Genomic DNA, 14,201 nt, shown 5'->3' with positions numbered 1-14,201 from the left:
GTTTTTTTTTTTTTTTTTTTTTTTTGTATTCGATTGTTTTCAGATTTGTGTTTTGTACCATCATCAAAAGCATCGCAAGATATTTCATAACAAAAAAAACAAAAAGCGAAAGAAAAAAAAAAAAAAAAATAAAATGAAATATAAAAACGGGTTTTATTTAACAAACTAAGAGGGAGAGGGGAAAACAATGGATTGAAATTCTATAAAAATCTTATGCGATTTTCTGCAATTCGAAAATCCATTTCATATAAAATGTTTGAAAATAATTTTGCTTTTAAATAAGAAAAGACAAAAACGACGAATTATATCCAAAACACTTATGCTGCACAATAGTAACTTTAAAACTGTGAATGAGAACACGAGAAGAAAATTGAGATAAATAAAAAAATGGGTGATTCTCTAAATTCTCCCATCCGTCGCGTCTCTCCCGCATTTATACTTAACCGATTATTTAGTTCAGGTTTTAAGCGAAGTGTTGCAATCATTTACACACACACACACACACACACACACACACACACACACACGCTTAAACACTTACACTTACGTATAGGAACTTGTAGTTTAAGATATAAAGATACAAACCGACATCCGAACGCCAGAATACCAGAACCTGTCCAAGTTCTTTCTTGTTCTCTTTTATTATTTATTCGTGTTAAAATCAAGCCGTCTCCTACTTTATGCTCTGATTTATTTTTGTGGTAACGATACGAGGTAGTGTTAGACACATTAGTTGCACACATTCGTGTTTACACATATGCTTATATATATCCAAAGACATGTGTGAATGTAAGTTTGGTTGTAAGTTTGCAAATGTAGTATTTGTGAAGAAATAGATATTTTTTTTCTGCACCAGTACAAGTGGATATATGCCTGCCTATGTATGCATACGATATACGATATGCGTTTTAAAAAAAAAAAAAATCATGTCTAATCTTTCAACCTCTGATTGCCTGACGTGGCTGTCTCAGTAAAGTAGTACAGAAAAAGGCAATTCTTGTCCGTTCGACTAGCGTTCAAAAACTTATAGAGAGTTCGTATAATGTTGAAACAACACCGTTATCTAACTTGATATGGACACGAAATGTAGTCACTAATTCTTACTAGGATCTATCGAGTAGATAAGAAAGCGTAGATGAAAGTAGACGACATTGCTTTATTCAGCAGCATTTTCGCTCTTAAGCCCCATGTGCCTCTCAACTACCATTTTGTGGTATTCCCATAAAGTTCTACGCATTCATCATTTTAGGAAAATCATTTGCTATTTAGAAATTTTTTTTGTATTTGGGAAGTAGAGGGGAACAATCTTGATTCAGGCAGATCTAGAGAATGTACGGGACTGTCCAATGTCAAGTTGACTTATGCTAGCACGTTAAAGTGATCTTACTCGCATTAAGTGAAGCCTCGATGGAGAGGGGAAGCAATTAACTAAAAGAAACGATTACATCCCGTTTTTACTCATTTGCGAATTCCAAATGTGAGGAACAATTTTCAATCAACTCCGCCTTTTTCATTGCTTAGTCTGAAAAGAAAACCACATATTTTCTAAAATGACCCCAGGAGTACCTAAACTCATTGTTCGTCGGAGCTAAAGCGAAAGCATTGCTGCCTGCCTCCTTCAAGCATGCAATATTTCTTCCATCCCACATCCTTCGACCTAGAAATTGCATTGAAAGTTAGTTGCCTCTAATGTTCTTATAAAATAATTTTTTTGGTCGCTTTTCGTTTAAAGCGGATTCTCGTTTATCTGCAATGATGTTGCTTGCAGAACATCGTGAACAAAGATGATTACTTAAGCTTCTGTAAACATCAATGGAAACGTTTATCTCTTGATTGTAGAAATCCCTTACTAAAATCTTACAGCGATTTTCTACTGCCGGTCTACGAAATTTCTAGTCAATCTCTGTGCCCATATTAAAGAGTCGAATAGGAAGATATATATATGTATATATAAATATATCAATTGTTGCGGTTAGATATTATGGAGTTTTTTATTAACACATTCAACGCCGCATGTCCCATATAAATGAAGAAAGGTTTCCCGAATATTATTATTAAATCGCTTATTATTATTTACATCGCACTACTACTATTACAGAATTGATTTTTTTTTTTTTATTATGCGTCTCTTTCAAGTGTGAAAATAATATTGTGGTTAGTTTAACCATAATAAAAAGAAAAACATACACATAGGCATATATGCAAGCATGTCTGCGGTTTTAATGAGGTTATCTTTGTACATGTACATGTGCATGCTTATGAAAATAATAATAACTGGAAAGGTACTGAAATTATCATCTCATCTCGCTACAAATTTTAGATTCGTATCATCTAAGTTAGATATATACGAGCGTGTGTGTGTGCGTGTGTGTGTGTACTTCCATTGATGTTAACTTTGTTTTTAATTTCCATTGATCGCGTTTGACTTGACAGAGGCAGATTTACGCGGTATTGACATCTGAACTTTTAAAACATCTATCTAAGCGAATTTCTTTTCAATTTTTTGATCGCTTCTACTATATATATATAAAGTTTCTAAACGGTGGCGAGGAAAGTATAGAAAATTTGTTACATTTTTAAGCAAAGAATATTTTTTTGGATCCATAAACTAATAACAGAGGTACACCAGGTTTACACAATGGATAGCAGAGGTACATCTAGACCACGTTTTACGCGGTGCATAAATGGTTCATAAGATCGCACAAATCAAAAATGGAAATAGTTATAGGTAAAAATTGTCTAAATAGCAAACAATCATAAACGTGTTTTTTTTTGTTTTCAAGTCTTCTACTGAACATAAAATAAGATAATAAAATATAAAAATACCAATTTAATTACTCGAAACATAAAAAAGCAGTAATTCAATTAATTTGTAAATTAAAAAAAAACATGTAATTAGAAATTGTGGAAAAGAAAGAAGAAAAAATCTTTCCTTTTCTTTTTTTTATAACAAATGTAAAGGAAAAGAATGCGTCCAAAGTCAATATTAGTTCAAAGTCTTAGATTTTTTTTGACCTATGCAAAAAGTAGTAGTAGTCGTATGTAAAGCGAGTGTAAAGATGTTGTGAGACCTTCTTCACTTGTTGAATCAGCCATTCATTGAATAACAGGCAGCTATTGTGTTTACAAAAAGAATCTCCTGAGAAAGGCATAAGAAGGCTTGAAAAAGAATCTTTAAAAAAGTTATAAGAAACGTATACTCTCAGCAGACGTATGTTACGAACACCACTACCCTCGCTTCTTTTGCTTTTGCGTCTACATAACCCGTCCACCTGACCACCATCGTTCTTACAAGCAGCACCCCTTGAGTGTGCGGTCAAATAAAAATATATTACATATATCACATATAACTGCATAATTTACTTCTATATATATATATATATATATATATATACATATATATGTATTGATATACATTGCTATTCGAATACTCAATATAAGCGCACAATTTAACTTACTTTTTAAGCACATTATTATATACAGATACATAGATATGTATGTATGAATGAAAAGAGTTTGTGAATTGTGCAATTTTTTTGAAATCAATCAATCGGACGGATATCAGACATATGTTAACAACCTTTCAAATGCGTTCGAAATGCACGTTTATCAAAAAAATTGTATTGCTATCCCGTTCTCAATACATTGTGTGCCCGACTGGCATGGCGAGGAGTTTACGGATAAATTCCGAAATATTTCGGAACGGGCGATGAGTGCTCGTTTTCTATTATAATTTTTTATGACTTAAGAAAACGTTGACAGATCAACAAGTTTAAATTCCAGAATCTCAAGCGATGCATTAAGAGCGACTGCGTTTAAGAAAAATATTCACTTTTCAAATAAATGATTTCCGATAGGTGTTTGTAGATACTTTAAATGATCGCGTATGTGTACGTTCTTGGCTAATGATTATTAGAGTAGCGACAACACACAAAAAGTTTAAATGACAATCATTTCCTCTTTGATATTAGTTATGTTTCTTTGCTGTTTGTCATAAATTTTTTTGTTTTTTTTTTTTATTAAAAGACATAAACTGGTTAAAAGAAATCAAATGGTCAATTCCAAGGCAAAAATGATTTCATAATAATTGAGATAGGAAATTATTGGTGAGAGGAAATAAAGTCTAAGATAGATTTTTTTTTTTATTTAAAATGTTTTTTAACTTAAGCGAATTGTGTGGAAAAAGATAATAAAAGAAATTCAGGATCAGATAAAATTATTCTTCTTTGAAAGATATACAGTCGACGACGACGATGTATAATAATTCGCTAGAGAATAAGTATTTCTAGAGAGTTTTTTTCATTGTGTGCATTTTAAAGGATATTTCAAAAATGCTTAAAAAAATTCTAATTTCCGTACGGCCAGATGGGTAATATCCACAGTATTGACAAAGTTGAAAGATGTGTGACTTTTAAAAACCAACGCAGCAAAGTAGCACACAGAACAGGGCGTAAGGGGAATAAATCACCAAAATGCTTACTTTAGAAATGCTTTCATTCATTCTTTTTATTATGTCTCAGTTCATCTTAAAGCAAATCTCGTATATACCGGCCGGCGAAAGTAGGGTAGAATTTCTACAAAATATGCGATTAATCGATAAAGGCTAAGTTGTGCAAACCTACGAAGTTCTTGTGCGTAGGTTGGTATTGCAAAAGGGCCAAATCGGTCGAAGGACATGCCTATAGTAAACTCAGAACACTTCTGTTTTTTAAAAGAAATGGAAAATTGGTTGGTTGAACGCATATTCTATGCGCGGTTGACCACGCCTACCCAATATCCTAGTGTATCACGCGCAGATACAATCTTCAAAAATTCCATAAAGTACATACACCCTTCGGCAGTTTCAAATCTTCAACGTTTGTCCATCTGTCCGTTCGCGCAGCTTTGTACCATTTGTGATAAATATTCTGCCTGTGTGTGAAAATGAAGGTATCACGCAAAAATGTACAAAATAATTTGGAATTGACCTAAATTTTTCAAAGGTCACGCCTACAACGCGCACATACCTCTACGTGAAAAACCTTTATTTTAAAAATAGAACTCAACTCAACTCCACCCACTTCCATGAGAATTTTGTTCTTTTACTTCTTTTGTCTTTCTTTGGGGTAAATGTTGATGGGTATAAAAAATTCGGTCCCGACCGATCTTAAATCTCTTGCTTGATTTTGTTGTTATAAATTGTAGGAAATTTTTACAAATCTGGAGAAAACGAATAAAAACAAACAAAACAAAAAATATTATTTCGGATTTGATATAAGGCAAAAAAAAGCAAAAAAAAAATAAAATAGATTTCGAAAAAAGAAATATTTTTTAGAAATACAATATTCCTGTGCAAAATTTCTGTTCCACGCAATGACCGGCCTTTATTTTTTAATATACATATTGTCTAGCTTTCTGCATTTAATCGGCTTAATACTGTTCTCACTTGCAAAAATCTTCTGGAATGAATTTGTTCTCTTCATGTCGATGACGTCATCGATATTTGTCGGCATCTCATATATTTGCTTGGAAGCGAGTGCAAAATGCTTTTGGCTTTTCTTTACAAAATCATAGTGGAACAAATGAACATGAATTGAGGAAACAGAACAATGCAAAAATTATTGTATTTTGAATGAAATTTCGGATTTTCTATCGCGAAGGGAAAATAACGCGTTAAATAAAGTGAAAAAAGAAAAGAAGATAAAAATAAAAAAAGCTGTAAAGGTGGCACAAAAAAAAAAAAAAAAAAAAACAAAAAACTTCATCATCAGATGCTAAGTTTCATGTAATGCGCTTATTACTAACGGTAAGTTGGAGTTCTTTTTATCATTAACATTACACATCATTTGTTTAGTTGATTCATATTAATTGAACTTTTCTTCTTCTTCTTCTTCTTATCTTGAACAAAATCTTTCCTTCTCTCTTTAGGCTTTCACTAAACAATTGAGTAAATATATAGTTTTTTTTCAAGAAAGACTTAAGATAATCCAAAGCTTTTGTTATTTCCTATATAAAACGTTGAGTCGTGACAGTATTAGTCACTCACTATTCAATATATTTTTTCTTTTTACTAAAGAAATATATTTTATGTACCTTGTAAGGCCTCTGACGCATGATTTTTAAGGGTGACGAAATGAAGCGAAGTGTGTAACTATATTTAAGGGGAAGAAAAAACAGTAATGTTCCATTAGTTGAACACAAAAGGGTTGTTAAGAAAGCTAATCAAAGGTGTTACACATGCAAGGAAATTATGCACGATTTCTGGCGAGCTTTAGTCAGGTCCCGATGCCTTCTTATCAGAGCGGAATCTGTTAACTTTGATTTCCTTTGATCATATTACTCGTTTCCAATCTTTCACGGACCATTTTTGGTTATGCTTACAAAATTCCAAACGGACTTTAGTGTTTTTTTCTAATAGGAAAGTGTCCGTCTTTCTTATTACTGCAACTAAGAATATTTTTTATAATGGCCGATGCGTTGTCCACACTCTTATACAGTGTCATTGCGTCTGCTTTCCAAGTTTTAATCGAATTTTTGCTTCTAATCTCCATCGCTTAGAGATCTAGCATGATGTTCACTGTCTTTTAAAAGTCCTGTTCGACGAGACATGCCAACTTTCTAAGAAGCATGTCCTATTTTGAAGAATGTCCTCTTTCAACTGGGGCTAGGGTTACTAACCTTTCCTTGCATCTTTAACATTAGACATAAATTGCAAGAGGAATCTAAACAACTTCAAAAGTATCAATACTTGAAAAAGATAAGAACAAAACTTATAAAACTGGATTTGATTAACTTGTTCTTATTTACTTGCTTATGAATTGCATTTTCTTTTATTCTTTAATGTTAGTTAGGAAATAATAATGCGAAAATTACAGGAATTGTATGGCTTTGATATAATTTTTAATATTGTGCATCCACGTTTGCTCGCCACTGTACACATCAAAAGACAGATAAAAATTTAAACAGGTAGATGTGGATGGACTTTTCCGCAGACAAGCCGATCAGCAGATCAGATATGAGCAAAGAAGCAGAGGAACAGACGGACGGATTGACAGACGAATGAATAGATCAGCAAATATTGCTACAATGTTAAGTATAAATAGATATCGTAGCATCTCTCGGGTTTATTTTCATATATATACAAAATGCGGGCAAATTCGTAATCCCCTACTGATAGCTATAAAAATAATGGCTACATGGCATGCCTCATTTGCTGCGACTGATCTGGATATTGCTAAATAGAGCCGAAATCTTTGTCATGAGTTCATAGATCGGGAACTTTTTCTTAACCCTATTTTCCATTTTGTAAAGAAGAACAAGCTTAACACAGCATGAGTTATGAAAATATTGCGTACATGGCTGAGCCAAGCAGTCAGGACTGTGCTAAATCAAGGTCAGTTTTTAGGGCTTTCGTATGCCTCTTATCGTTTGTACAATGCACTATAAGCCTTGTATGCCGTCTATCATGGGTTATACATGCTATGAGGCAGGTTTAACTCCCCGGTCGCCAGATATCCTTCTCACAAGAAAATTTATTTTTTTGGGGATTGTTTCGCTCGCTATTTTTTTATTTTACTTCCTCAAATTTCCTATTTACTAAGACGGTGTCTTAGCCAAGGAGAACAGAGAAAACAAGAGAATAAAACTTTCGCGTGAAATCAATTCAGAACTCTTCGACTCGGACGACGGTAGAAGTTACCTGATTCGAACTTCCGTCGAGGTTGTCTCTGACAACGTCCCTACCTTATCCCAGTGAACAGCTGTTTTCTGATCGGGTTTCCCCAATCCCGTCGCCTGTCATGTCAACTTACTACTACAATCGAAGCTTAATCCTAACTTAAACCTAACCTCCCTAATCGAAGCTTAATCCTAACTTAAACCTAACCTCCCTAATCTCCCTTTTGACGCGAAGGATATGTGAGATCGAAACGAGGGACGACTTTGACTCCTCAGAGTACATAAATTTTGATTAAAACACTTGATTTGCTGACGGAAAGACAGGTTGCAATACGGAGACTGCTTGGCCGACTTGGATTGCTTTTTAAGTACACATAGGTTTGATTAGTTCCTGTCGTATATGACGACAACACACCCGCATAAAATTAGTGACTGATTTGTTCATCAATACTTACCGAAGAAAACTTTATTCATTTGCAGGTAACAGCATAGGCGTAAGTCTCCTGCTTTTCGAGTGGACAAACGTACACAGCTTTTATCGGATTTTATTGACGAATTTATACGATAATCAGGTTTTTTTTCTTTTCTACATGAAAGGAACATTTATGAGAGATTGTCCTTCTTTTTCATATCCCCTTGAGTTTATTTGAATTCATTTCGTGCACTTTTATGGATTCGTTTTGGAGTTAAGCTGTTGGTTTAACTTAAAAAATCCGATTAAATTACGTTTAATTTTTTTTTTTTTTTTTTTTTGCTTCAGCTAAACATAATCTTCCCTATTAATTGTTATGCATATGTTAACGTTTGACTTTAATTTCTCAAGCCTTTGGGTGAAAACATGTTTCCCATTGAGTTAATTTAAAATTTTTTGTCTTTTTTTTTTTTTTGTTTTTCTTCAGAGACAATTAATCAGCTTTAACGATTTGTTTTTCTTTCTATTTGTTTATCTGTTTTTGTTTTTTTTCTTCTCTTAAATTTAAGATAAAAAGCAAAGCAGCAACGCATTGCTTGCTTTCGACAATAATGCAACGATAAGAAAGAAAAAAATCTTTCTTGCATGTTTCTCTCTGCATGAAAGACATGTAAAATGAATTATATTCTGTTTTTAAGGGCACACTACTTATCTAAGGCGATAATTAATACAGATCATAGTGATAGTGATCGAATCAATTCACTATGATTATCTTGCTTGAGAAAGGCAGGGCTAGTCTTCATTTGTTTCCATTACGTAACGTTGTGAAGGCGTGATGAAGGTGATGACGATTAATGAAGGTGTTACAAAATGGTGTGATAAAATTAGTGTACACTCGAATTCTAAGCGTTAATTGTACGGAGGAAAACAATACAATAACAATACGAAAATGCATTCATTCATTCATTCAGATGTATTCCCATCAAAATCATGTAACAGTCAAATGAGTGTTGTTCACTATTAAAGCATAAGCACAACACAATCGCGAAGCATAAGCACAAAACAACATTTGTTTTTTGTTTTGGTTGTTTAGTTTCGTTTGTATTTCTTCACAATTTGATTGTTTTTTGCTTGTTTTGCTTCTTCGCCTAAAACTTTTTAGTATGCATTAAACCGTGCAACGAACAAATACAAAATACAATCTATACCATTACAAAACTCCCATTATTATTATTTTTTATTATTATTATTGTTGTTGTTGTTGTTATTGTTTTATTGTTTATGTTATTTTTACGTTGTAAACCAAGCACTCAGGAAAAGCACTAAAAATGGAAACGAAAATCTGGGTAAGTGCTTATGTATGGCGCATCTAAACAAAGTCATCATCAATGAATCCATTTAGTAAGTAACGGTTATTTGGCAAAATGCAAAATTTAAACGCGAGTTCTTTTTTTTTTTTTTTTGATAAAAATACTATTAGATATGCACTGACAAAGTTCAAGCACATAGAACATAAAAAGAAATGTTCCTTGTATGAAAATGGGCGAAAGTTGACGAAATGTGAAGAAAAGTTCAAAGGTCTTAGTTTGATTAGTCGAAGAGGAAATGAAAATCGCTTTAAAAATAACACAACTCGCTCTCTCTCTCTCTCTCTCTCTCTCTCTTTCTCTTTCTCTCTCATCAACTAGATTTAAAATTGGGTTATGATTCTCGTTATCAAGCTTAGGTCAAGTGACAAAACACGAAGGGAGATAATTTTTTTTGAGATCACGGTACAAATATGAGCCAAATTCATACGTTGTCTTCAAAAGTTGATCGAAAAGGAGAACTGCAAACTCATCCCTCAACTGACGTAAGACTATTTAGATGCTTGTACAATTAGTGTATAGAAATTCGTCAGAGTTCTAGGCTGGGACTGGCCAGAAAACATCTGCAAGAGTTGTCTTAAACAAGAACAATTTATCTCATATGTCTGTTAATCGGTAGTACGTATACGAGTTGAAGTGAAAGACACTATAAGATTAAGTCCAAATATTTTTACATTTGCCAAATCCGAAGAACGCTATGTTGAAAGCCATTCAGCTTAAGAGTGTGTGAACCTTGGTTTCATAAATAGGAACACTGAAGGTCATTTGTCAAGATCTTACAGGGCGATTGACTCATTGAAAAAATCGTTTAAGGACGGTAGAGAGTAGTAGTGAAATCCAAGCAAATTCGTTATATCCCTCCTGGACTCAAAAACGATGATAGCAGCAGAGACCTCCATTCATACACAGCCAAATGTTGTATATTATAGATCAATAGCTCGCACTAGGATATGATCTTCGATTCGAGAATTTTAAAAAGAGTTGGATAAAAAAAGAATTATTTAAGGCGAATGCCACAGCAGAAATAGGGAGATGGTGGCCGCAGCCCGATCGATAAGTGTTAAGCCTTTACCAATTGTGCAACTGTAGCGCACTTCAGGTTTGAACCCGCGAACACTGCGACTCATTTTCACGGTTTTTACTAAATTTGGCTATTCAGGCGAATCGATTCTTGTCCGGAACACTGACAAGCAGACTGACGATAAAGCGAAAAGTAGTCTTGTTTTGTTCAAACGTTATTCGAACGATTTGCCTAATGTGTACGTTATCAAAAGACCATTCATTAGCCTTGCTGGGTCTATCCTCAAGTATTGTTCGGTTGGTTGAGCTGCACCCTAAAAACAAAGTCTTCTCGACTTTTATTCAATTCGCTTTAAAGCAGATCTTGCTACTCGCGTTATATACTATTCGCCTTATATACTATTATGTACCATTGCATAGGATTCAAATCGTAAATGATGAACGTTGGCTATTGTTTCTCGCCTTGCCGTCATAGGAAAAGGCAGAATCACCTTAAATGTACACAGCCCTCACAGCGTTAATTATTCGCCTGCTCTATCAAATGGAATTAATGCGCATGCCTACAGGCGCTACAGACTATCCTTCGGTCAGGCTTATTTTCAATTTAGTTAAAAATACGAGCTTTTCAACCCTTCTTAAGAATAGGAGTGGAATACATTGTGTACTCTTTCTGAGTCATTTACTATTATTCCGCTTTGTACAGCCCCCGTTAACGGTTCGAATGTCCATTATTTCTTCAAATCTTTTTCGTTTTTTTTGCCTTTCCTTTCACTTTTCTTGAAGATATTAAACTAAATTATGAATTAATAAATGTTCGAATGATTGAATGAATGAATAATTTATGAAATCCTTTGACGTTTGCTTTTAAACGTAAATTAAATTCATTATGCAAGAAATCAAATGCAATTGCAATTTTTTGCATTCTTCTTCTTCTTCTTTTTGCAAATTATTACACTTTAATTTAAATAAAGCGTTTACCATCTTGTATTGTGTTACTAAATCATATGCAAAAGTGTATTCATGTGCATACATAAATTTATCATTTTTGTTTAAATGTTGAAAAAAATCTGCGCCTGAGTTTAAGACAATAAATAACAAGTGTTAACAAGTAAGAAAATTATATTCGGTCGTGATCGCATATTTTACACCCATCACCGTTATCCCAAACAAGACGAAAGCAGGAAAAGAATTATATTTCCAATGCTCCATAATATGTAGTAAGCGCAACTAATTTTTTCTATTTTCAAAATAAAAGTTTTCGTCGCCCAGGCGTGTGGCAATTGTGGGCGTGTCCTTCGAAAATTTTAGGTCATTTCCAATTTCTTTTACAAATTGGTTGGCGATATATTCGTTTTCGCTAGCGAAACAACGTTTACCATTTATATACTGCACAATTGTACAGACAAACACATGAACAGTAGAACAGGGGGACATGTTTAGGTGCATTCCAAATTTAGAACTGGCCAAGAATTTTTATACTTTACGGAGCTTTTGAAACTGGATTCTACTCCTTTCAAAGGTATTGCAAAAAAAATCTAATGTTGGTACACTATAATATTGGGTAGATTAGGTCGATTACTAGGTTCTATAGCATCGCCCATAGAATATATGTTCAAATTTTTGTGTACTTATCTGCTATAACTTATGAGTAATGCAAAAAAAAATAAATTTTTCATTTCGTTTGAAAAACAGAGATATTCTCAATTTACGTGGTGCTGTAGACGTATCTCTGGATCAATTTGACCCGTTTTCAACACGAACTTGCGTACCGGAATTTTCAATGTTTCTGTCAAATTTGAAGCCTATAGCTTCTTATTTGCGGCCAGGAGAATATTTACAACAGAACTAACACGGATGGACCGACCGACAATTGGACAGACGGACATGCTTAAATTGATTTAGAATTTGATACTGATCAAGAATATATGTATGCTTTGTGGGGGTCTCTAATGTTTCCTCCTGGCCGTTGCAAACGTTTCGACAAAGTGAATATACTTCTCTTCCCTTGGTAACGGGTCTAAATGTTGATTCACGATGAAGGGCATTGCCTGGTTGGCAAGGCTACAGAACACTAAAAGCTAAAGCATGTTGGTTGGAAAAAAAAAATCTGCAAAAATATTTCTTAGTGAAGATTGGATCGGGTCAACGGACTGGTACATCCACGTTTTATGTAATAGCTTCCAATCCGAATCATTTCAGTTTAAAGCGATGGCTATAGAAGATTCCCTATAAAGCGTATGTAAATTTCTATTATTCTATTATTATTGCTTTTGCTTATATATATGGTGTTTACGCGATATTCTGCGATAGTTAATAATAGTAAGTAGACCAACGTATAATGGACTACATACGTATTTACAATTATGTATTATTTGTTCTTTTAATCATAGCATTGATAATAGTTTCGGGCTTTCCAAGAGGAATCCTATAAGGAACACATCATAAATATAGACTATCGAGTGATATGAAACAACAGAGAGATCTCACTCGAAAAATGTTTGCTTAGAGCCACCTGCATTAAGCCTAGACAGGTATAAGTTTTTCAAAAGAGTAATGGCAGACGTGCTGTTAAATTGGTCTTGAATTCTTTAAATCATTATTATTATCATCATCAATCGATAGTGGCGTTGATATCTCTTTACTGCTTCATAATGCTTGCATAGTGCTACTAGTTTACTATTCGCGCGCGTTGTTCCAGCGAGAAGCCAGCAATGAGATATCGAATTATGAGAGCTAAGAAGTAATAGTTTATGTGTATGTTAAAGTGACCTGAAGCATTCTTATCTTCGTTAATGTACAGATAAACTGATGACGCGACCATGTTGAGGGAGCGCGAGGATGAACTTGAATTTTTAATTCACTTAACTTTAATTAAGTGCTCGCGGGACATGGTCCATGTTATACCAATTTAATAATTTTAACAAAATTGTTATGGTTTTTTTTTTTTGTTTTTATAAATTAGTTGTTTAATTATTATTTCAATTAAATGCACGCAAAATTCATTAAAACTGAATTGCAAACTGTAATTAAAATTATCTTTGAAAACTCTTTTACTCACCACCGAATGATGGCAGTGTAGTGCAGTGAATGATGGTGTACTATCATATAAATAGTATTTATACTGACATTTTGATACCCAACACCGAAGGCTTACGGATATATTCATTTTATCCAAACGTTTGGCAACGCCCAGAGGGAAGCATCAAAGACCTCACAAAATACATATATGCTTGATCAGCACCAAATCCTGAATCGATTTAAGCATGTCCGTCGGCCTGAAGTTTATTGTAAACATTGTCCTGGCCGTGAAAATGAAGCCATCGACTTCAAATCAGGCAGAACCTTTGCAAGTTCTTGCACGCAGGTTGGTATTGAAAATGAGCCAAATCTTTCCAAGGACAAGATCATAGCATCATACGAACTAAGAGCCCCCTAACCTCCCCCACCTCCCTGCCTTTTTCAAAAAAAAAAAAAAAATAGCAGACAAATGTACAAAAATTTCGACATACATTCTATAGGTGATGCTGTAGTACCTTTACAAAAATTGCAAAAATTGACCACGCCTATCCAATATTATAGTGTATAAAAATTGAATTTCTTATTTCAATATCTTGAAAAGGGGCAGAAACAAGTTTCAAAATTCACATAAAGTATACAGAATGCATCTAAAAATGTTCACCTGTTCGTCCGTCCATCTGTCTCTCTGCGCAATTGCTCCAAAAATCCCATAAAGTATATGGAATACA

General features: G+C 33.8%; 1 protein-coding gene across 4 annotated transcripts in view; it reads left to right on the top strand.

The window, feature by feature from the left end:
- Positions 1–14,201, top strand: part of LOC119636137 (probable serine/threonine-protein kinase DDB_G0282963) — a 94,146-nt gene that overhangs the window by 282 nt on the left and 79,663 nt on the right. Inside the window, exons 1-2 of one of the 4 annotated variants that reach the window (XM_038031311.1) lie at positions 2,376–2,728; positions 5,391–5,785. The gene's annotated coding sequence lies outside the window, so the exon portion shown is untranslated. Of the gene's footprint in view, positions 1–2,375; positions 2,729–5,277; positions 5,786–14,201 lie in introns of those variants that run through there. The other 3 variants (XM_038031314.1, XM_038031313.1, XM_038031312.1) reach the window with 3 other exon arrangements.

The sequence above is a fragment of the Glossina fuscipes genome, unplaced genomic scaffold (assembly GCF_014805625.2).
Source record: "Glossina fuscipes isolate IAEA_lab_2018 unplaced genomic scaffold, Yale_Gfus_2 28, whole genome shotgun sequence".
NCBI lineage: Eukaryota > Metazoa > Arthropoda > Insecta > Diptera > Glossinidae > Glossina > Glossina fuscipes.
The sequence above is the reverse complement of the archived record's forward strand: the minus strand, read 5'-3'. Positions and strand labels throughout refer to the sequence as shown.